At 45.0% G+C, this 24,886-nt stretch overlaps 1 non-coding gene across 1 annotated transcript; it reads left to right on the top strand.

Annotated features, from left to right (window-relative positions):
* The first annotated feature begins 7,969 nt into the window (after positions 1 to 7,969).
* Positions 7,970 to 8,073, top strand: LOC129654354 (U6 spliceosomal RNA). The gene has a single exon (XR_008715439.1). It is a non-coding gene; the product is annotated as a U6 spliceosomal RNA (small nuclear RNA).
* Positions 8,074 to 24,886: the final 16,813 nt, after the last annotated feature.

The following is a 24,886-nucleotide window of genomic DNA, read 5'->3' on the forward strand; positions in this document are numbered from 1 at the left end:
AGAATCCTCTGTCCCCAGGAGCCCTGGGGGTTTAGGCCCTCCAGGGCTCCTCCTCTGTTGACAAGCAACCTCCCGGTGCCTTCAGGTAGCAACAACTCCCCAGACACAACCTTGAACTCGTCAGTTCACAAAGACCCATAAATGGGGCAGGCAGGGTACCACTTATCCGTTCTGCTCATCAGCTGTAAGGGGGAGGGCAGCCTGGCCAGTGGCATCCCCCCCTTCTTCCTGCCCATCTCGCTGCAAAGCGTGAGGGCTGGTAATCAGGGCTGCCATCCATGGGGACCAGGAATGATAGCAGACTCATTTGCATATGTGACCTAAGACAGTAATTAAACCCAGGCGCCCCAGGGGTGAGGAATAAGCACATTAATTCAGGAGCAATTAAAACCCTCCAACATCACTGTCACACAGATGCCACTTCTGAGACTGGCTCCAACTGATGACAGTCACCTTTCAGCTCCCTCTTTTGGCTGCTAGACTGCCACCCTGACTGCACATTCTTGGGGGGAGCAGGCTCCCCAGACTCTCCATCCTTCTATAGGATCCCTGATGCTCTTATGAACAAGTTACTGTGAAAGACAATGCCTCATCTTTTCTGTGTGTGTGGCAAAATATACATAGCAAAATTTAGCATTTTAACCACGTCAAGTGTACAGTTCAGGGGCATTAAGTACATCCAAAGCTTGCATCGCTTAAGTCACTTCAGTCGTGTCCGACTTTTTGGGACCCCATGGACCTAGCCCGCCAGGCTATTCTGTCCATGGGATTCTCCAGGCAATAATACTGGAGTGGGTTGTCGTTTCCTACTCCAGAGGATTTTCCCTAGGGATCGAACTTGGGTCTCCTACATTGCAGGCAGATTCTTTACCATCTGAGCCACCAGGGAAGGGACTCATATAATAGTCATCTTTTTTTTTCTTTAAGATAATGGTCTTTTAAAATAATTAAAAAATTTTTAATTTGTGTTTGGCTGAGTTGGGTCTTTGTTGCCACATGTGGGCTTTTTCTGGCTGTGGTGAGCAGGGGTTACGCTCTAGTTGTGGTGCGTGGGCTTCTCACTGTGGTGGCCCCTCTTGTTGCGGAGCACAGGCTCAGTAGCTGTCACACGTGGGCTTAGTTGCCCTGAGTCACGTAGGATCTTTCCAGACCAGGCATCGACCTCGTGTCCCCTGCATTGGCATGCGGGTTCTTAATGACTAGAACATCAGGGAAGTTCCCCTGGTGTAACGTTTTAAAGGTTTATACATGTTGAAGCCTGTGTCAATACTTCCTCCCTTTTTATGGCTGAATAAAGTTACATTTTATAGATATACCACATATATCCATTACTTCATTAATAGACATTTGGGTGGTTTCTACATTTTGGCTTTGTGAGTAATGCTTCCATGGACATGGATGTACAGGTAACTGCTTTAGTCCCTGTTTTCAGTTCTTTGGTGTACGGATGGATACCTAGCAGTGGAATTGCTGGGTTGTATGGTAATTCTATGTTTAACTTTTTGGGGAACTACTAAACCATTTTCCACAGCAGTTGTGCCATTTTACATTCCTACCAGTAATATATGAAGGTTCCAATTTTTCCACATTGTTATCAACACTTACTTCCCTTTAAAACACTTTTTTAAAAATTATGGCCATTCCAGAAGGTGAGAAGTGGTATCTAATTGAGGTTTTGATTTGGATTTCCCTAGTACTTTCGCCTGGAAAATCCCATGGACAGAGGAGCCTGGTAGGCTGCAGCCCATGGGGTCACGAAGAGTCAGACACGACTGAGTGACTTCACTTTCACTTTTCACTTTCATGCATTGGAGAAGGAAATGGCAACCCACTCCAGTGTTCTTGCCTGGAGAATCCCAGGGACGGGGGAGCCTGGTGGGCTGCCATCTATGGGGTCACACAGAGTCAGACATGACTGAAGTGACTTAGCAGCAGCAGCAGCAGCAGTGTCTAATGATGTTGAACATCTTTTCACGTGCTTTTTGGCCATGTGTTTATCCTCTTTCCAAGTCACTTGGCCATTTTTCAATCAGGTTGCCTTGTTGCTAAGCCCTAGATTTCTTTATATTTTCTGGATTCTATCAGATATATGATTTGCAAATATTTTCTCCCATCCTGTAGGGTTTTTTTTTTCCACTTTCTTGTAGTGTCCTTTGATGTACAAAAATTTCTAAGTTTGATGAATTCCAATTTATTTTTTTCTTTTGTTGCTTCTGTTTTGGTGTCATGTTTAAGAAACCATTGTCAAACCCAAGATTATGAAGATTTGTCCTCACGTTTTCTCCTAAGAGTTTTATGGTCTTCACTCTTATTTAGGTTTCTAATTCATTTTCAGTTAATTTTTATATATGGCATAATCTAAGTGTTCAATTTCATTCTTTTGCATGTGGATATCTAGTTTTCCCATTGCCATTTGTTGAAGAGAGACTGTCTTTTCTGCATTGAATAGTCTTGGCACTCTTATTGAAAATCAACTCACTATATATACAAGTTTACTTCTGGGTTCTCTATTCTATAGGTCTATATGTCTATCCTTATGCCACTGCCACTGTTTCAATTACTTTAGCTTTATAAGACATGACCTAGCCTTTTTTGTTTTTGTTTTTGGCTTCCTTGTGTGATTATGTGGGATCCTAGTTCCCTGACCAGGGATCGAACCTGAGCTCCATGCACTGAAGTGCAGAGTCTTAACCACTGAACCACCAGAGAAGTCCCATGACCCAGCCCTTTACATTCATCATTTCATTTACTCCTCACCAAACACTATGACTTAGGCACTCTAATCATTCTTAGAGGCCTGAAATGTTAGGTGTCTTACCCTAAGTCACAAAGTTGGTGGGTTGCAAGTTGCCCTTTGCAAGGTGACATTGCAAGTGCTCCCGGGTTGACAGACACACAAAAGGTGTGAATTCTCATGTCTTTACCTTAAAAACAACCTCCATAGCTAAGTGATGTCTTGCCAGGCCTTTGGTCACTAGGATCCCAAAACCAGGATCTTCCACGAGGAAGAAAGTGATCCCAAGCAGCTCTCATCAAGGTGAGGAGAAGAAGGTACTTCCTCCCAAAGGCCACAGCCTCCTCCTGGAGACGGCTGCTTACAAACTCTCTTTGCTCAAAGAGCTGAAGCTGCCCTCTTTGCACCCCAGCTAAACTTGACCTTAAAAGGAGACCTAGGACTTCTCCAGTGATCCAGTGGTTATGACTCTCCATTCCCAGTTCAGGGAGTACAGGTTCAAACCCTGGTCAGGAAACTAAGATTCTGCATGCTATTTAACCAAAACCAGAAAAACAAAAATTAAAAAAATGAAAGAGACCCTGGAGCTGTTTGGGTTTGCCTGTCTCTGGCCATACTGCTGGGCAGGTCTTGCAAGGAAGTTTAGCTCTGGCCTGCTCAACAGTCTGGGTATGTCTGCTTGTTCGTGAGTTCCCTGTCTGTCAGGACACTGGGGCTATGACTCTTTGAGAAACACTTCAAGCTGAGAGGGGTTCTGCCGTCCCCCCTTAAATGGACAAGCACACACACATACCTGCCCCCCATGACCCTCTATCGCCCTACTGTGCTGAATTTTTCTTCAAAGCCAAAAACATCACTCAAAATGTTCAGCATCTGCTTTTTGGTCTTCCTTCAATAGGATGTAAATTTCGGGAGGATTTACTTTGCAGGAACTTACTTTTGCTCACTGCAGTGTGTCTGGAGCCAAGAATGGAGCCTGACAGAGCAGGGGCCTCAGGCATAAACAAGTGTGTGGACCAGACACTCGGTCCACATTAGCCACACTTCGGGCCATGCATGAGGTATGCAGCCACCTCTGCAGGGAGGACTCAAGCTCAGAAGTTTGGGTGGGTGCTGAAAATGAAAAAGAAAGGAGGCCTTTTTTTGTTTTTGGCCATAATGTACAGCAGATGGGATCACAGTCCCCTGACCAGGGATCAAATCTGTGCCCCCTGCAGTGGAAGTGCAGAGTCTTAACCACTGGACCACCAGGGACGTCCCAGGATTTTTTTTTTTTTAATTGCAGAGGTTGAAAAAAAAAAAATAGTGGTTGATGTCCAAGAGCATGACCTCAGAAGGAATCAGCTAAAGGAGAGGGCAAACCTGGAGAATGGAGTCCATCAGATCTTCAGATGTCTTAAAAAGGTGGGATCATGAAGAAGGTAGCCCTTTGGACTGAGTGTTCCCGAGCTTCTGGATCGTGGAGGCTGGGGCCTCCCTGGACTGTAAGACAAGAAATGTCAGCCTGGGCTGCTGGACCCCTCAGGGAACAATGATGTTTTCCAGGTTCATCCATGTGGTGGCTTGTAAATATTTCACCTGTTTTTACATTTCATTGTATGGATATGCCACCACTAACTGACCAAAGGTTTACACCTATGTTTCTTTCTAAGAGTTAAATAGTTTTAACACTTGCATTTAGGTCTTTGACCCATCTGAATTAATCTTTGTGTAAGGTATTATATGTGGATTTCGGGGGCTCCCTGGTGGCTCAGATGGTAAAGAATCTGCTTGCACTGTGGGAGACCCGGATTCGATCCCTGGGTTGGGAAGATCCCTGGTGATTCCTCAATGGATGGACATTTGAGTGTCCCAGAAGTGGAAACACACTTTTTGCCGGTTATAAATAATGCTGCTGTGTACATTTGTGCACAGGTTTTTGTGTGGACATAATTTTTTTAAGCAGAGTCCAGGAATTCTTTTTTTTTGGCTGTGCTGGGTCTTCATTGCTGCACAAGGGCTTTCTCTAGTTACAGCGAGTGGAGGCTCCTCTCTAGTTGCGGTGCACAGGTTTCTCATTGTGGTGGCTTCTCTTGCTGCAGAGCACAGGCCATAGGGCACACAGGCTTCAGTAGCTGTGATACATGGGCTCAGTTCCTTCGAGGCAGGTGGAATCATCCTGGGCCAGTGATGGAAACCACCTCCCCTGCATTGGCAGGTGGATTCTTAACCACTGGACCACCAGGAAAGTCCTGGACATGTTTTCCTTCTCTTAGTTATATACCTAGGAATGAAATTGCTGGGTCATATTTTTACTCTGTGTTTAACTTTTTGAGGAAACACTGAAGTATTTTCAACAGTGGCTGCACCATTTTGCATTCCCACCAACACTGGGAATTTTCCACATCCCCACTAACATTTATTTTCTGGTTTTTTGAACAGTGTTATCTTATTGAAGTTCTGATTTCATTTCCTTAACAGTTAATGATGTTGAACATCTTTTCAGTGGGCTATTTGTATATCTTCTCGGAGAAATGTCTATTCAAATCATTCAGCTCATTTAAAAAATATTTTATTTTTATTTATTTATTTGTCTGTGTGGGATCTTTAGTTACAGCATGCAAAGTCTTAGTTGCAGCATGTGGGATCTAGTTCCCTGACCAGGGATTGAACCTGAGCCCTCTGCATTGAGACCTTGGAGTCTCAGCCACTGGACCACCAGGGAAGTCCTGGCTCATTTCTAAATTGGTTTACATCTTTTTGTTACTGAGTTGTGAAAATTCTTTATATATTCTGGATACTGTCAGATTTATGATTTGCAAATATTTCCCCCGTTCTGTAGCTTGCTTCTTACTTTCTTGATAGTGTCTTTTGATACACAAAGGTTTTAATTTGGATGACATCAAATGTATTTATTTTTTTCTTTTCGTGCTTGTGCTTTTGGTGTCCTACTTAAAAGACAGTTGTCTAATCCCAGGTCTTGAAGATTTACACCCATGTTTCCTTCTAAGAGTTTAACAGTTTTGGCTCTTACATTTCTGTCTTGGATCCATCTGAGTTGATTTTTGTGTAAGCTGTGGCATGTGGATAGCCACTTGTCCTAACACCTTTGGTTGAAAAGATGTCATTTTCACCTAAGTCATAACAACTGTCAACAGATCACTTCAAAACTGTCAGAAATGTGGTGTTTTTAGAAAATGTTTTCCAATGTCATGGCCATCCAGCACACTGCCTCACCCTTGGCTGTGCTTCTTGTTATCTTAAAATATTATATATATATATATATATATATATATATACCCTTAGGGTATGGTCAGGGCTGTCAAAACTGCTGCTTTAGCTGAGCTCAAACCTAGCTAGGATTGGGAAAACAAAATTCTCATGTCAGCGTGAAAACTTCAATCTGTCTGCTGCTGTGGAACTAGGACTCCAGACATGTAATACCAGGGGCCACAGGGGTGGAAAGGACCCCAAGCCCTCCCCCAGCTTTCAGCACCCCTGGCACAAGAGCAAAGTGACCCTCCATCCAACATCCTAGGGTGAAAGTCAGGGCTAGGATAGGGTGAGGCAAGAGAGGACTGCCAGGCAAAAAATGTAATGAGATTCTCAATCCTGCTCTCTCATCCCGTCTGCTCCATGGGCAGAAGGTAAGCTAGTAGTTCCAGTAGTCAGGTACCGATGTGAGAGTTGGCCCATAAAGTAGGCTGAGCACCAAAAATTTGATGCTTTCGAACTGTGGTGGTAGAGAAGATTCTTGAGAGTCCCTTGGACAACAAGGAGATCAAACCAGTCAATCCTAAAGGAAATCAACCCTGAATATTCTTTGGAAGGACTGATGCTGAAGCTGAAGCTCCAATACTTTGGCCACCTGATGTAAAGAGCTGACTCACTGGAAAAGACCCTGATGCTGGGAACAATTGAGGGCAGGAGGAGAAGGGGGCAACAGAGGACGAGCTGGTTGGATGGCATCACTGACTCAACAGACACGAATTTGAGCAAACTCCAGGAGACAGTGGAGGACAGAGGAGCCTGGCGTGCTGAAGTCCATGGGGTCGCGAAGAGTTGGACAGGAATTTGCGGCAGAACAACAGTCGGGGCTCTTGGGGGTGGGCTAGGGCTGCTTTTAGCCACCAGGGGGCACTGCGGGAGCTGCCCTGGGCCCCTTAGTCTCTCTGCTTGATCCTGCCTGCTGGGCCCATCCCGCTGGCTCTAACGCTGGCCAGCCTCCCAGCTCTCCCCTCCAGCCCCAGTTGACTCTACTCTGTGGCTGACTCAGGGGCCCGTGATTGGGGCCAATCTGGTCCAGAGCTCTGGGCAAAGCTTGGTGAGTAGAGCTGTCACTGGGTGAAGGGAAATTTCCAGACAGCAGGTCCCTTCTGCTCTTCCCTTGTTGCACAGATGCTGTGTTGAGGCCACTCCAGAGGCCACCACAGAGGCCACTGCAGCATCAAGGGGACATGGCCCCAGGGACCTTGTCCTGGCTTGTTTTGCTCTCTGAACTTTTTAGGATGCATGTCCCTCCCTTCAATTTCATTAATGTTGAGGACTTTTGTTTAGCCTTTCCAGGGATGAAGGAAACAAGAAGGAAACAGGCAGAGAGACACGCCTCATGTTTTGCTGTGCTTCCCCTAAAACCAAACTCTGGGGTCAAGCCGTGGGTCTCAGCTCTCCTGCCCCAGCCTCCTGGGGCCTCAGCCCAGCATGGGCATGTTGGGCATCACCGGAAAAACAGCATAGGAGCACTGGGGTGGCTCTTTTTGGGCGATGCCGGCAGGCAGGCTGGAAAGGAGCAGGGCCCAGATGGCTGCACGGGGAGGACGAGTCCAGGAGCACCTGCCCCTGAGGAAACCACCGGCCCCTGGACGCCTCTGTGCTCAGACGGCAGTTCGAGCTGGGAATTTCCCACACCCTGAGTGACAGCACCTGTTTCCAGGGCTGCCCTGGGGTTGGGTTTCTGGCCTTGAAGTCTGCTCTGCTCTGCTCTCTGTTCCTCTCTGATTTCATTCAGGGGAAGCAGCAGTGACTTGAGAGACAAGGAGGCCTGGTGTGGGGAGGGATAGTCTGGGGTTGGGTGGGGTGGGGGGCAGTGATCATATCCTTTAGTCTCTCCCTTCTGGCATCAGGCTCACACCTTCCCCCAGCCTTTCCAGAATGTTGGTCCCACCTTATCTGTCAACATCAGATGCAACCAGCCTCCAGACAAAAGGTGCTGAAGTACTTGACAGAAAGAGCCCGTGGCATCAAAAGATTTTTGCAGCACTCGCTTCAGCAGCACAAATACTAAAATTGGAATGACACAAAGATTAGCATGGCCCCTGCACGAGGATGACACCCAGACTGGTGAAGTGCTCCATATTTGGGGGTCATTGGTAAAGATGTAGATGGACCTAGAATCTGTCATACAGAGTGAAGTAAGTCAGAAAAAGTAGTATCGGGTATTTAAGCATGGATATGCAATCCAGAAAACTGGTACAGATGAACCTATTCCCAGGGCAGGAATAGAGATGCGGATGTACAGAACCGACATGTAGACACAGCAGGTGAAGGAGAGGGTGGGATGAACCAGGAGATTAGGATTGACATATATACACCACCATGTGTAAAATAAATAGCTAGTGTGAACCTGCTACAAAGCACAGGAAGCTCAACTCGGTGCTCTGTGATGACCTAGAGGGTGGGATGGAGGTCATAGACGGTTAGATATATATACATATATTTGTATATACACGTATAGCTGGGCTTCCCAGGTGGCACAGTGGTAAAGAATCCACCTACCAATGCAGGAGACTCAAGAGACTCGAGTTCAATCCCTGGGTCAGGAAGATCCCCTGGAGAAGGAAATGGCAACCCACTCTAGTATTGCCTGGAAAATCCCATGGACAGAGGAGCCTAGCAAGCTCCATGGTGTTGCAAAGAGTCAGACATGACTGAACGACTAAGTGCACACACACACATATAGCTGATTCATTTCACTGCACAGCAGAAACTAACACAATGCTGTAAAGCACTTATACTCCAATAAGAAAATATATAGCTGGACTTCCCCGGTGGTCCGGTGGTTAAGAATCTGCCTGACAATGCAGGGGACACGGGTCTGATGCCACATGCCAACTAAGCCTGTGTGCCACAACTACTGAGCCGGAGCTCTAGAGCCTGTGAGCAATAACTTCTGAAGCCCAGGTGCCCTAGGGCCCATGGTCTGCAACAAGAGAAGCCACCACAATGGTGCTTGGGCTAAAGCACCACAGCTAGAGAGTAGCCCCCATTCCTTACAACTAGAGAAAGCCCATGGGCAGCAATGAAGACCCAGAGCAACCAAAAATAAATTAACTAAATTTTAAAAAATTATAATAATAAATTTTTAAAAATCTGGCTAAATAGAAAAAAATTAAAAAATAAAAGACCCTTGTCTCTGGCCAGCTCCTCCATAAGATCTAGAAATATTAGCACTGGAGGACTCTGAATCCTGGAGCAGAAATAGAGATACCGGCCAAAAGAGCAGAGACTTGACCCTCACTTGTCTGGCTTCCCTGGTGGCTCAGACAGTAAAGAGTCTGCCTGCAATGAAGGAGACCCAAGTTTGATTCCTGGGTTGGGAAGATCCCTTGCAGAAGGAAATGGCAACCCACTCCAGTATTCTTGCCTAGAAAATCCCACTGATGGAGGAGCCTGGCAGGCTACAGTCCATGGGGTTGAAAACAGTCGGACATGACTGAGTGACTTCACTTCTTTTCTCTGGCCTCAGGGGAGGCTGTGTACTGGGGGCTCGCAGTTTGGGGTGCGGCCCCCCCTGGTGAAAGAAGACCATTTGCTCAGCTTAATCCACTGATTAACATAGGATTCATGTCTCCATTCCCACTTCAAGTGACCTTGGAATACAGAGACTTAGTAATTAACCACTGATCCCAAGTGTTGGAATCCAAAACGAAACACCCCTGCGCTTGCGGGTGTCCTTTGTCTTAACCGCACCTGCCAAATAAGGGCGACCGACTCTATTCACAAAGCTTACTGCGCATTCATACAAGGGCGTAGGGAGCTCTTCAAGGTTGTTGGCACAGGAGATTTGGAACAAAATCCCCCGATAAACTGTACATAGACTGGGGGTGACATGTAATCAGACAGCCCTTGAGATCTTGGGGTGTAGCTTTTGCCAGAAATGATGTCTGGGACTTCACTGGCTGTCCAGTGGTGAAGACTCCATGCTTCCAATGCAGGGGGCACGGATTTGACACCTAGTCAGGGAAGTGAGATCCTGTCTGCTGCACAGCGTGGCAAAAAAATTTTTTTTAATTTAAAAAAGAAATGATGTCTGTTACCTACAAGCCCACAACAGAGCAGCTGCATCTGTCAAACCAACAGTGATGCTGGAAATTCATGCAGGCACTTCCACAGACTAGCTCCCTCCCTTGATCTCTTTTTCTCTATAAGGGATTTCTCCTCCATCTCCTCTTCTTCCTCCTCCACCCCTAGACGTTACGAGGAAACATCTGTGGGATAACAAAAAATAATAAAAGTTTACAAGATACCAAGCTTATAAAGTTTTGTGTACAAGTCCCTGTCATGGTTCCTGCCTCCTCTGAGATGGTGGATGGAAGCTTTGTTCACTTGTCTCTAGTTGTCTCCTTCCTAGAAGGATGAGGAGCACCTAGGGTGACTGCAGAGGAGGTGGAAGGAAACACACGGAGGGCACCCTGGGCTCTGCTGAGGGTCCCACACTCTGGGGCTGATTTGATCCAAAGGAGAAAGCAAAGGCCAGTGCTTGTTCACCTGGCCTCTTCTTTCTTCTTTTTTTTTTAAATTAAATTATCTATTTGGCTGGGCTGGGTCTTAGCTGCAGCATGAGGGATCTAGTTCTCTGACCAGGGATTGAACCCAGGCCCCCTGCATTGGGAATGCAGAGCCTTAACCACTGGACCACCAGGGAAGTCCCCTTCTGAGTTTTTTTAAGCACCTGGGTCAGGACCTTGTCAGGGATTGAATTTTATTTTATTTGGCCACATCACAAGGCTTGTGGGACCTTAGTTCCCAGACCAGAGATGGAAACCGGGCCCTTGGCAGTGAAAGCATGGAGTCTTAATCACTGGACTGCCAGGAAATTACCAGGGGCCTGATTTTTTTTTTTAAGACATACCTTAAAAAAAATTATTTATGTATGTATTTATTTTTGGCTGTGCTAGGTCTACATTGCTGTGTGGGTTTTCTCTTATTGCAGAGAGTGGGGTCTGCTCTTCATCTCAGCGCTCAGGGTTCTCATTGCAGAGGTTTCTCTTGTTGTAGAGCTTGGATTCTGGGCTGCAGGGACTCAGTAGTTGTAGTGGAAGGGCTTAGTTACTCCAAGGCATGTGAGGTCTTCCTGGACCAGGGATCAAACCTGTGTCCCTTGCATTGGCAGGTGGATTTACTGGACCACCAGGGAAGTCCTAGAGGGTAGATTTTAAAGGTAAACACAGTTTATGGAGCAGAGACAAGCTGAAGCTAAGTACTATTGTATTTTTTAGTTGCTAAGTTGTGTCCAACTCATTTGCGACCCTGTGGACTGTGGCCCTCCTGGCTCCTCTGTCCATGGAATTCTCCAGGCAAGAATACTGGAGTGGGTTGCCATTTCCTCCTCTAAGGGATCTTTCTCATTCAGTGATCAAAGCCGAGTCTCCTGAATTGGCAGGCAGATTCTTTACCACTGAGTCAACTGGCAAGCCAAAATACTGCTGAAGTATACATCCTGGGGAGGGCTGGGATGGTGCTTCAGAGGCTTGATGGACCAGCTGGTGGCAGTGTGGAGTCTGGAGAGAACATGGATTTAGAGTCCGCTTGGTTCAGGACTTTTCATTTGCAAATGTCAGTGAGCAATTCAAATCTCAAACCAAAAACAGAGAAGGCAATGGCACCCAACTCCAGTACTCTTGCCTGGAAAATCCCATGGATGGAGGAGCCTGGTGGGCTGCAGTCCATGGGGTCGCTAAGAGTCAGACACAACTGAGCAACTTCACTTTCACTTTTCACTTTCATACATTGGAGAAGGAAATGGCAACCCACTCCAGTATTCTTGCCTGGAGAAGCCCAGGGATGGGGGAGCCTGGTGGGCTGCCATCTATGGGGTCGCACAGAGTCAGACACGACTGAAGTGACTTAGCAGCAGCAGCAGCAAACCAAAAAGAACATTTACTGGCTTATGGCTTCAGGCAGGGCTGAATCCAGAAGCTGAAAGACTGTCACCAGTACTCAGTAGCTCTCCATCTCTCCACTCTGCTGTCCTGTGCTGGCTTTACCCACTGTCAGGCTCTCCAGGTTTGCTGGCCCCCACATGTTTATGTTCAGCTCAGCTGCCCCAGCTTTCCTCTCCCAACTGTTCCAGCCAAAATCCTAAGCCTGATTCTTATTGGCTTGAATTGTGTCACGTGCCCATCTGTAAGCCAATCATTGAGGGTGAAATTACTTCCTGGGCCTGAGTCACATGTTTACCCCAGATTCTGGGACCAGGTTAGTCTCACTCAACAGTGTGAGCTGGGACCTCCCCAGTGGCCCAGTAGCTAAGACTCTGGACTCCAAATGCTGCTGGTTGGAGTTTAATCCCCGGTCAGGAAACTAGATCTTACATGACGCAACTAAGAATTTCCACACTGCAACTAGAGATTCTGAATGCTGCAACTAAGACCCAGCACAGCCAAATAGATAAACATTAAAAAAAAAAAAAAAATGCCCACACAATATGAACTAAAATTAAGGGGCATTTCCCAAAGGAAGATGCAACTAAAAAAAGGGTGAATGGATGGTAGGCAAAAACTTCACAGACTCTCTCAGAGCAGCAACTTCTGCCACTACCTGGCTGTGTGACTTTGTCCAGGCCCCTTATCTTCTCTGAGCCTCAGCTGGAAACACAACTTGTTTCAGTCTTCATGTCCTTTCCTTTATAAAAACAAGGATGTGACAGAGGTATCCTGGGGCTCCTACTGTATTTGAAACCTCCATTTGACTAGATTATGAGGTGATTTATTAAGAATTCGGTTCCTTTGGCCTTGATAAGCAAAGGATGAGGAAGAGGAATGGAAACAATGATGCTGGACAAGCATCAGAGTTTGCTTCCCCTTACGTTTCTTTAGAAGCGTTCAGCAAAGGGAAGGACAAAGTGGAGCCTGGATGAGCAGGAGGCCCAGCTCAGGGCACAGGGGAGCAGGCAGCCCTGTCAAGGTCCTGGCCTGGCTGAATTTGTGTTACAATCTCAGTTCACCCTCTGGGGCCTTGGAGCACTCAGGGCTGAGCACAGATGGAGTCTGGCACCTCCATCTGGCCCTCTGTTCTTCTTGGGAAGGCCTGAGCCAAGGGGTCCTTACCTGTTTGCAAGGCATCTGGACAAGGTAGTGTGTTGGTTTCAGGGTCCCAGGCACAGCTGGTCCCTGAGCACAGTTCTGAGAGGTGGCTACTTTCCCTTGGAGCCCTCAGGGCACTGCTGAAAGCTGGCCTGTGTGCAACTGACAGCTGACCTATTTATGAGTAACCTTTCTTTACCACCACTCTGCTGGTAACAAGGCTGGATGCATCGTGGTTCAGAAGAGGTGAGGGACGACCCATCACTCCTTCTGTTTCCCAGTGACTCAAAACCGGTTTGCCTGGAGCTGTGAATAAAGCCCCAGATTCTTCCAGCTACTCCTCCCAACATCTCTCTTCCCTTCCTGGCATCACTTATAGGAGGGTTTCTTTGCTGTTATGCTTATCACAGTTTCCTATAGAGTTGTTTTTTAAAATTTTTATTGGTATACAGTTGACCTACAATGCTTTGTTAGTTTCAGGTGTACAGTAAAGTGAATCTGTTATACATTTACACATATCTATTTTTAAAATTCTCTTCCCATATAGGTCTTTACAGAGTATTGAGTCGAGTTCCCTGTGCCATTCAGTGAAGTGAAGTGAAGTCACTCAGTCGTGTCCGACTCTTTGCGACCCCATGGACTGTAGCCTACCAGGCTCCTCTGTCCATGGGATTTTCCAGGCAAGAGTACTGGAGTGGAGTGCCATTTCCTTCTCCAGGGGATCTTCCTGACCCAGAGATTGAACCCGGGTCTCCCACCTTGTAGACAGACGCTTTACCATCTGAGCCATGAGTGCCATACAGTAGGTCCTTATTAATTATCTCTTTTATGTATTATACTGTATATATTTCAATCCCAATCTTCCAATTTATCCATCCCCTCTCCCATAGAGTTTTATTCTCAAAGTGTATCAGTGTGACCTTTCCTGAACAGTCACTAGCCATCACATGCATGCATGCTGCGTGCTATGTCGCTTAGTCATGTATGACTCTTGTGACCCCATGGACTGTTGCCAGCCAGGCTCTTCTGTCCATGGGATTCCCCAGGCAAAAATACTAGAGTGGGTTGTCATTTCCTACTCCAGGGGATCTTCCCAACCCAGGGATGAAACCTGTGCTCCTCTGTCTCCTGCATTGGCAGGCAGGTTCTTTACCTCTTGCGTCACCTGGGAAGCCCCTAAGCCATCACACTAAAAATGAGAAGCGACTAAAAATGGAAGAGAAAATACATGGAAACATGAACCATTATTTAAGAAGAAAAAACTGACCACCCTTCTGGTTCCAGTTACTAGGGGGTCTTTGCTCTGCTGAGCTCACTGTGTCTGCTCCCAGAGGACTCAGCCCACCGTCCCTCTAACTGTTGGTCTTTGGGACCCACTTCCCGACTTTCCATCTGTTGCCTCCCACCAACTCTCTGCCACCTCGGTCCTCAGTCCACAGCTGGGGGTGGGGGTGCAAGGCAGTAGCACCATCCCTGAAACAATGTTTGCAAGTCAGATGGTGGCTGCGGCCATGAAATTCAAAGAAACTTGCTTCTTGGAAGGAGAGCTACGGCAAAACTAGGCAGCGTATTAAAAAGCAAAGACATCATTTTGCTGACAAAGGTCCGTATAGTCAAAGCTGTGGTTTTTCCAGTAGTCATGTTCAGATGTGAGAGTTGGACCATAAAAAAGGCTAAGCGCTGAAGAACTGGTGTTTTCAAATTGTGGTGTTGAGAGTCCCTTGGACTGCAAGGAGATCAAAGCAGTCAATCATAAAGGAAATCAGTCCTGAATATTCATTGGAAGGACTGATGTTGAAGCTGAAGCTCCAATACTTTGGCCACCTGATGGGAAGAGCCAACTCACTGGAAAAGACCCTGATGCTGGGAAAGATTGAAGGCAAAAGGAGAAGGGGGAGGCAGAAGATGAGACAGTTAAACAGCATCACTGACTCAATGGACATGAGTTTGAGCAAACTCCAGGAGATAGTGGAGGACAGGGAAGCCTGGTGTGTTGCAGTCCTTAGGGTTGCAAAGAGTTGGACACAACTCAGCGGCTGAGCAACAGCATGACTTACCTTTGTTCCAATATTGACAGGTCACAAAGCTCATTCACTACACTACCTGTTCTACTTAGCCCACCAGTAACAGTGGTGGTGGGGGTGGAGGTTTAGTCACTAAGTTGTGTCTGACTCTTGTGATCCCATGGACAGAGGAGATTGTCAGGCTACAGTCCATGGGATTCTCCAGGCAAGAATACTGGAGTGGGTGGCCATTTCCTTATCCAGAGGATCTTCCCAACCCAGGAATTGAACCCAGGTCTCCTGCATTATAGGAGGACTCTTTACCAACTGAGCTACAAGGGAAGCCCACCGGTAACAGTGGTTCCTACCATTTTTACTTCTTTTTCCTGGAGGATTGGCTGAAGGAATTGATTGACAAAGGACTTGAGTTAGTTACAAATGGGTTAAAGTTTGTGATCTCTGTAGTTCCGCCTTTGGGTGAACTGGTCCACTAGTTAAGGAAGCAAGATAGGATCTTGAAAGTCTTGAACTATTTATATCTGTGCTTTTCTTTTTCTGGCTTCCTTTGCAACTCCTCCCTTAAGAGAAGGCATCAGAGTTGCTGAAGGCACAGAAGGAAAGCAAACGCAGAGAAACAATCAATAGCCCCTTGGGCCGGACTCAGCAGGAAAAATCTAGGGAAGCAGCAGAGTCACACTGAGAGACTCAGGAAAGAGGAGGGAGAAAGAAGGCTCCCCCTTAGGTATGCTCAGACCATAGGAGAGTCCACCGGGGCTGGGGCAGGAGGGAAGAATGGGGCTGGGGGTGACCTGCGCAGAGGGGGTGGAGCAGAGGTGCAGAGCAGGTCAGTCCTCCGGGAGACCCTCCCTGCAAGTATTGGCCCTCCCCCACTCACCCTCAGTTGACAATGTGATGCATCTGGTATTGAGGGGGGGCCACCAGTAGTTTCCTGGGGCTGCCATAACAGATGACCACCAACTGGCTATCTTCAAACAAAATAGATTGTCTCACAGTTCTAGAGGCGGGGAGTCCAAGGTCAAGGTGTCGGCAGGCCTCTGGTCTCTACCTCAGGCTCTGGGGAGGATGCTTCCTGGCCTCTTCTACGTGCTAGCATCCTTGGTGGTCCTAGGCTTGCAGCTGCATCACCCAAACCAACCTCTGCCTCCATCATCACAAAGCCTTCTCCTTCGTGGACATCTCTAAATCTCTCCTTAAAAGAACACCAGTCATTGGATTTAAGGCCCACCCTATTCCAGTATGACTTCATTTTTACTTTCATTTTTTGAATGTGTTTTTATGTTATTTTTTGGCCTCATTGAGAGGCATGTGGGAATCAAAGTTCCCTAACCAGGGACTGAAACTGTACCCCCTGCCTTGGAAGCATGGAGTCTCAAATATTTATTTTTATTTATTTATTTATTTGGCTGTAATGGATATTAGCTGTGGCATGCAGGCTGTTAGTTGCATAGGATCTAGTTCCCTGACAAGGGATCAAACTTGGGCCCCCTGCACTGGGAGCATGGAGTCTTAACCACTGGACCACCCGACCTAATTTAGAAAAAAAAATTTAAGACATTTTAAAATTGAAATATTTTTGATGTACAATATTATATAAGTTACAAGTGTACAATGTAGTGGTTTGCAATGTTTTAAGTTTATACTCCACTTGCAGTATTATGAAATATAGGCTACATTCCCTGTGTTGTGTAATATATCCTTATAGCTTATTTTTTACATAATAGTTTGTATCTCTTAAGCCCCTGGGGCTTCCCAAGTGGCACAGTGGTAAAAAATCTGCCTGCTAGGAGATGCAAGAGACGTTAGTTTGATCCCTGGCTTGGGAAGATTCCCTGGAGAAGGAAATGGTAACCCACTACAGAATTCTTGACTGGAAAATTCCATGGACAGAGAGACCTGGTGGGCTACAGTCCATAGAGTCTCAAAGAGTCAGACATGACTGAGCAACTGAGCACATACCATACCAAACCCCTACCCCTTGTTGCCCCTCCCCCTCCCCTCTTCCCACTGGTAACCACTAGTTTGTTCTCTATGTCTGTGAGTATGCTTCTTTTTTTGCTATATTCACTAACTTGCTGTATTTTTTAGATTCCACACATAAGTGATTCTATATCATAGTATGACCTCTTGTTAACTTGACTGTATCTGCAAAAAGCTTATTTGCAAATGAGGTCACATTCACAGGTTCTGGGGGCTGGGACTAGGTCATGCATTTTGGGGGAGGGGGACACAATTTAATCTACACCAGGGCCCTTCAGGGCCCTGCTGAAGCTAAAACTCCAATACTTTGGCCACCTGATGAGAAGAACTGACTCATTGGAAAAGACCCTGATGCTGGGAAAGATTGAAGGCAGGAAGAGAAGGGGATGACAGAGGATGACATGGTTGGATGGCATCACCAACTCAATGGATGTGAGTTAGAGCAAGCTCTGGGAGTTGGTGATAGACAGGGAAGCCTGGCGTGCTGCAGTCCATGGGGTTGCAAAGACTTGGACACAACTGAGAGACTGAACTGAACTGAGGGTCCTTCAGGGAGAAGAGGACAAATGCCAATGTCCTGGGGCACCCAATCTAGCAGGCTAGGCTTGTGTGAATAACAACGTGGAGGCCAGTGTGGCTGGAGCAAAATGGGCCAGGATGAGAGAAGCCGGGAATGAAACTGGAGGAAAAACACACGTAGATCAAGGAGCACTTTGTAGGCCACTGGTTAATCCTCTGGGTTTTCTCTGACCTACTTGGAGGCCAGTGGGGGAGTTTATTGGTAGGACTGATGCTCAATACTTTGGCCACCTGATGCGAAGAGCTGACTCATTGGAAAAGACCCTGATGCTGGGAAGGATTGAAGGCAAAAGGAGAAGAGGGTGACAGAGGATGAGATGGCTGGATGGTATCACTGACTCAATGGACATGAGTTTGAGCAAACTCCGGGAGATGGTGAAGGACAGGGAAGCCTGGTGTTCTGCAGTCCATGGGGTCACAGAGTCAGTCACGACTGAGCGATTGAACAGCAAGGCAAAATCTTACTAAGTTTTAAAACCATCCATCTTGTGGCTCTAATGAGGATAGACTGTCAGAGGTGAGGAGACAATTATGAGGAAACTAAACCAAGATCCAGGTGAGAAATGGCAGCTTCTGGATGAGGGCAGAAGCCCTGGAGGTTGTTAGACATCCTCAGAGCCTGTTTCTATGTTCAAGGCAGGATTGATTCACTCACAGAGTCCATGTAGGGTATGTAAGGAAGGGAATCAAGGACGATTCCAGGGGCTTCCTGGTGGTCTGGTGGTTAAGACTCTATACTTCCCCTTGCAGTTTGATCCCTGGTTGAGGAACTAATATCCCACATGCCTCAATACACGGCTGAGGGGAAAAAAAAAAGAAAAGGATGATTCCAAGAGATACTATACTGCTTTGGGAGACATCTCCTATGTTCTCTTTGCTGCAAGTAATAATAAATCCTTCTTTCTCCTGATTAAGAAAAAAAAAAAAACAGGATGAGTTCATGATTCTTGCCTTGAACAACTGGAAGGATGGAGTAGCTATCAAGTGAGATGAGGAAATGCAAGAAAGGAGCAGGCTCAAAGAAATGAAAGCTTAGTTTGATCTGGACCCTTGTAAGTGTAACATGCCCATTTGACTTCCACATAGGCATATATGAGTCTCCAGTTCTGGGAAAAGGTCTGGGCTGGACATATACATTTAGCAATGGTTAGTGTATAGTTTCATTTGTTTCTTTTTCAGCCATGCCATGAAGGATCTTAGTTCCCTGACCATATATCAAACCCTTGCCCCCTGCAGTGGAAGCCTGGACCCCTAACCACTGTACCACCAGGGAAATTCCTGTATGTTTTCATTTACAGTTGTAAGTGCAGACGTAGCACCCAAGTTGTGAGTGTAGAGAGACAAGAGAATAAAGCTGAGGTCTGGGCCTTGGGCAATCCAATGTTTGGAGATGGGGAGACTAAAAAGGAAAGCAGTTCCCAGATTTTCCCCCAGTTTAAATATTTGTTTAAAAATAAATGAATAAATAAATAAACATTTGTTTAACTCTTTAGATAATTGAAATTGTATTTTGTGCGGGGTGAGAAATAAGATTCCACACTGATTTCTACCTCCCTGCCCCCTGGAAAGTCACAGTAAATAACTTTTATCTGGAAGGACTCTTCCAGGTCTAATCCCCCAGCTTAATAATTATGGATGGACCATTCTGCCATGCATCCATGTATTCACTGGTAAAATTGCAGTACTGGACCAAAGTAATTCAAGATGACCCATTCAAATCTGTTCTCAGAAATGCAGTGCAGCTTATTTACCAACCTCAGAGGAGTGCCATGCAGTTACTGAAATGCCAGGCATTAGCAGGCTTCCAATGTACCTGCTAGATCCTAAATGATTCTCCGCTCCCAGGAAAAAGGCTGGTATGGAAAGGGAACAAATATTTGTGCAATAGACCAATTGTTACAGATGGTTCAGACATTCTTATCTTTTGTGAATAAGTAAAAGTTCTGATTTTGAGTTGAGATATGAATAAAGAATGCTCTTTATCTTAACTCTTAAGAGTTAAGATGCTCTTTTTAATGAGCCTCGAAAGTTGACTTGTGTTCCTCCATAAGGGACAGGTTGACAAAAGGGGATATCAGCCAGAATCTCGATGATCTGGTTAATGTATCCCTTGTGCATTTCCTCAGTGCAAGGAACCATCCTATAGATGTTAACTGCACCTTATTCTTTTGGATGATTTATTGCATTTATATAATTCCTTTAGAATTTTTGTGCTTTTGATTGGTTTCATTAGAAACACAAAATATTTTATTACAGAAAATACCTTCTAAGATTTTTTACATTTCTTTAGCTTTCCTTTTTTTTTATATGAAGGCTCTTATGAATGAACATTAATGACAAGGAGATGGATTATTGATTTCTGAGGTTTATATTGAAGGTAATATGATTTTAAACATCAGTTTGCCACATTAGAATGGATATAGCATTTATCTGAAAAGGTGATAATTATTTGAAAGAAGGAAATGCTGAAGGGTATCTGGTTAGGAGTCAGACACGGCTTAAGCAACCTCTCACACATCTGGTCAAACCAATGAAGCATTTGTAATTAAAGATTCCATATCCTGAGTCAGATCTTTGTCAACAAATAATGGTAACACAAAGATATCTGTAAAATTATTTATAAATTAGCCAAGTTAAGAGTGAGCCAAATGATCCTATAAAGACTATAACCTTTTAGATAAGCACTATTAAATAATGAACTGTAAAACGGAGAGAACCATAATATATAGATGGGTAATGATTATAATGAACATTCTTAATAGTCTTGGCATCCATCAGAAAACCTATAACTTCGATGACATAGTGAAGAGACTGTTCTGGACTCAAACCAAAATAATTAAATGGTAATATTTTACCAGATTAAAACCAAGAATGAACTACTTTTTATTGCTGCAAGGTATAAACAGAATTCATAAGAAGGGATTTTGAGGAATATGCAATTAAATAGCACTCAGGGGAAAGAACTTCATTGGCTGGAAGCAGTTTCTGCATTTGTGAATTTGAAGGTGAACCAATATACTTTTTGGAAGAGAAATTTCCTTTTCCAGAAACAGCCAGGACCTCTTTTTGTTGTGCCGCCAAATATACAAAAATAAGAGATGAGTTATTTCAAACATTTGTTCAATTGAAGTTTTTTAGAAAAATGTTTTCATGCTGCATAGTTTGGCGTTTAGCTGAGAAGTCAATCTGCTAATTTTCACTGCTCAGAATCCTCTAAAAATAATGTGATTTGGGGAAGTGTAGCTGATTAATGAACATGAACTTGCAAAGACAAACAACTGATACTTGATTCTCATGAAACTGAATATCAGATAGTTGGAGGGAAAACAACAACATTTATAAGTTTCATATCTTCTTTAAAAAAAATTCATTTATTTATTTACTGTGCTGTGCTGGGTCTTAGTTGTGGCATGTGGGATCTAGACCCCTGATTAGGGATTGAACCTGAGCCCCTGGCATTGGGAGCATGGAGTCAGCCATGGGACCACCAGGCAAGTCCCTGTAAATTTCATATACTCTATGAATATAAATATATATATATATTTACTGTTTATTTCCAATTAGAAATATCTTAGTTACCTAGAGCTGAATTTAGTCCATGAAGGTTTATCCAATATGTGTTCAAATATTTAGAATTGTATATGTCATTGTTTCAGGGTTCATGTTTATATGAACATTTGGTGATTCTGGGGAAGAGAGAAAGAGCAAAAGGGGCAGGGTCTCTGCCTCTTGGTCCCCAGTCCCTCACCTTGAGCCCTAAATTATTCTGTAACTTGATGGCTACTGCAGGCAGAGGTCATTTTTTACGTGACTTTTTAATGAATTGGCTGTTTCATGCACAGCTGTTTTCATGTCATGAGACAGTGGAGTGAAAGGTTCAAGGCTGAGGGAGGTCCCATCCACTCATCAGCAGAGTCATGAAGAAATCCTTGTCCTTGGCAGGAAAAAGAGAAGCAGCTTGATTTCAAAGTTCTCACTCAGCAGAGAGAGTAAGCCTCTAGTCAGAGCCCATTGGATGACCTTTCCCTCATGCAGTAGTGTGTCGTCCTTTTCTGAATCTTGGACCCCCTTTGAAAACCCAAGAAGCATTATGGAGCCACCTAATGTTAACAGCCAACTCACTAGAAAAGATCCTGATGCTGGGGAAGTTTGAGGGCAGAAGGAAAGGCGGGTGACAGAGGATGAGATGGTTGGATGGCGTCATCAACTCAGTACGTTTGAGTTTGAGCAGACTCCAGGAGATAGTGAAGGACAGGTAAGCCTGGTTTGCTGCACTCTGTGGGGGTCTCAAAGAGTTGGACACCACTTAGTGATTGAACAACAACTACAAGAGAGTGCGTATGTCAGGCACTCACACAGACACACACACACACGCATGCATGCACACACACATGCACATCCACATTTTCTTCATATAATATCTGGGGCTCTGTGACATCAGAATCAGATGTCTTCCCTGGTGTTTCAGTGGTTCAGAATCGCCTTGCAATGCAAGGGACACCATTTTGATCCCTGGCTGGGGAAGATTCCACGTGCCATAGAGCAACTAAGCCCGTGTGCCACAACCACAACAAAGCCCACACCACAGCTACTGAAGCCCAGGTACCTAGAGCCTATGCTCCGCAGGAGAAGCCACTGCAAGGAGAAGCCCATGCACCGCAACAAACTGTAGCCCCTGCTCACCACAACTAGAGAAAGGCTGCATGTAGCAAGAAAGACCCACCACAGCCAAAAATAAGTAAATAAATATTTTTTTAAAACCACAAGAATCAGATGTTTCCTTAGATGTTGAAGAAAAGCATTTGTTCCTGGCTTAAAATGTGAACCACGCTCTTTAAATCACTTTTTAAAATAAACAAGCATGGGAATTTCCTGGCAGTCCTGTGGCTAAGACTCCAGGCTCCAATGCAGGAGGCCCTGGTTCGATCCCTCGTCAAGGAACTAGATTCCATGTGCTGCAATTAAGACAGAGTGCAGCCAAAAAATAAATAAAATATTTAAAATACACGAGTGCTGTGCACAAGCCCACTTAAAGGACTTGTGCTTGACTCACAGATATGGAAAACAGACTTGTGGTTGTGGATGAGTTTGGGCTTAGCAGATGCAATCTATTATATATAGAATTGGATAAACAATAAGGTCCTACTGTATAGCACAGGGAACTATATTCAACATTCTGTGATTAAACCATAATGAAAAGAATATGAAAAAGAATATATATGTGTAACTGAATCACTTTGCTGTACTGCAGAAATTAACACAACACTGTAAATCAACTGTACCCCTACAAAATTAAAAAAAGAAAGGACCTGTGCTTAATGATGTTACAAAGTCTAGACCAGCATCTAGTCTGAATTAATAGGTGGTTTCACACCATTACTTTTATTTTGCCCTTCTGTAAACATTTGTTCTGTGGCTTTCTGATTCTAGGAACACTCACCAGGGAGTGGGGAAGCTGATGAGAGAGGCCAATTCCCCATTGCTGAGCCTGTTTCCTCATCGAGAACAAAGACAACATTTGGATTAGTCAGCAGTTCTTAAAGTGAGGTCTTAAAGGACCCTTATTGGGGTCTGTGGGGTTAAAACTATTTTTGCAACAAACTAGGATATGATTTGGTTAAACTGAGGGAATTGGTGATGGACAGGGAGGCCTGGTGTGCTGCGATTCATGGAGTTGCAACGAGTCGGACACGACTGAGCAACTGAACTGAACTGAGGATACGATTTGCCTTTTTTCAGTCCCATCCAATGGGGAGTATGCAGTGGAGTTTCCCAGAGGCTATGTGACCTGTGATGATGCTATCATTCTGACATCCAAAGGAATGTGCATTTGTAGATTCTTTGAATTCAAAATTTCTTTTAATATTTTGAGTATCTATTTGGCTGTGATCTTCCATCTTCATTGTGGTATGTGGGATCTAGTTTCCTGACCAGGGATTGAACCCTGGCCCCCCATATTGGGAGCATGGCATCTTCACCACTGGACCACCAGGGAAGTCCCATATTTGTGTATTCTTATGTTTCAAAGACACTGGATACAATTCATATTGGGGAGAAAAAACCTACCTAAACAAAAGCTCTTAGCATCACTCTAGTAGCTTCCTGGGACTGTTGCAACAAAGGACCACAAACTGGATGGCTTAAAATGACAGATATTTATTATCTTGCAGCTCTGGAGTCTAAAAGTCCAGTATGAAGGTATTGGCCAGGTTGGTTCCCTTTGAGAGCTGTGATAGAGACTGTTCATGCTTCCCTCTAGCTCTGGTGACTGCCAACAATCTCTGTGATTCTTGGCTTGTAGACACAGCATGAGCCCTCTGCCTCCATCCCTCTGACGTTCTCCCTGAGTATCTGTGTTTTCACATGGCCATCTTCTTATGAGGACATGGGTCATATTGTACAAGGTACACACCCTACTCCAGTATGTTGTTCAGTCACTAAGTTGTGTCTGACTCTTTGTGACTCCACAGACTGTAGACTCCAGGCTTCCCTGTCCTTCACTATCTCCCAGAGTTTGTTCAAATTCATGTCTCTTGAATCAGTGATGCTATCTAACCATCTTATCCTCTGTCATTCCCTTCTCCTCCTGCCCCCAGTCTTTCCTAGAATCAGGGTTTTTTCCAATGAGTAGGCTCTTCACATCAGGTATACAAAGTATTGGAGCTTCAGCTTCAGCATCAGTCCTTCCAATGAATAGTCAGGGTTGATTTCCTTTAGGATTGATCAGTTTGATCTCCTTGCTGTCCTAGGGACTTTCAGTAGTCTTCTCCAGTACGACAATTAGAAAGCATCAATTCTTTGGTACTCAGTCTTCTTTATGGTCCAACTCTCACATCTGTACATGACTACAGGAAAAATCAAAGCTTGGACTATACAGACCTTTGTCAGCAAAGTGAGGTCTCATCTTTTTCTTTTTTCTTTTCCAGGAGAAGGAAGGATTTATTAGTACTTACAGCAAGTAAGAACACTACCACTGCAGAGCTTTTCTAAAGCAGTGTCTTGCAGTATGAACTCATCTTAATTAGTTATCTCTGCAATGACCTTTCTTCCAAACAAGGTCACATTCTGAGGTGGCAGGGGTGAGGATCTCAATATCTTTTCTGAAGGACACAATTCAACCCAAAACAGTCACTGATAATATTTAAGGTTCTGAAACCAGAGTCTGATGAGGTGATTGTGGGGGTTCTACAGTCATGAGGCATTATGAGATGCTAAGATAAATTTTCATGGATTTGAAATACTTGGCTTCTGTTAAGTTTGTACTTTTCTCACCTTGCTTATATGCAGAG

The sequence above is a fragment of the Bubalus kerabau genome, chromosome 5, assembly GCF_029407905.1.
Source record: "Bubalus kerabau isolate K-KA32 ecotype Philippines breed swamp buffalo chromosome 5, PCC_UOA_SB_1v2, whole genome shotgun sequence".
Classification (NCBI taxonomy): Eukaryota; Metazoa; Chordata; class Mammalia; order Artiodactyla; family Bovidae; genus Bubalus; species Bubalus kerabau.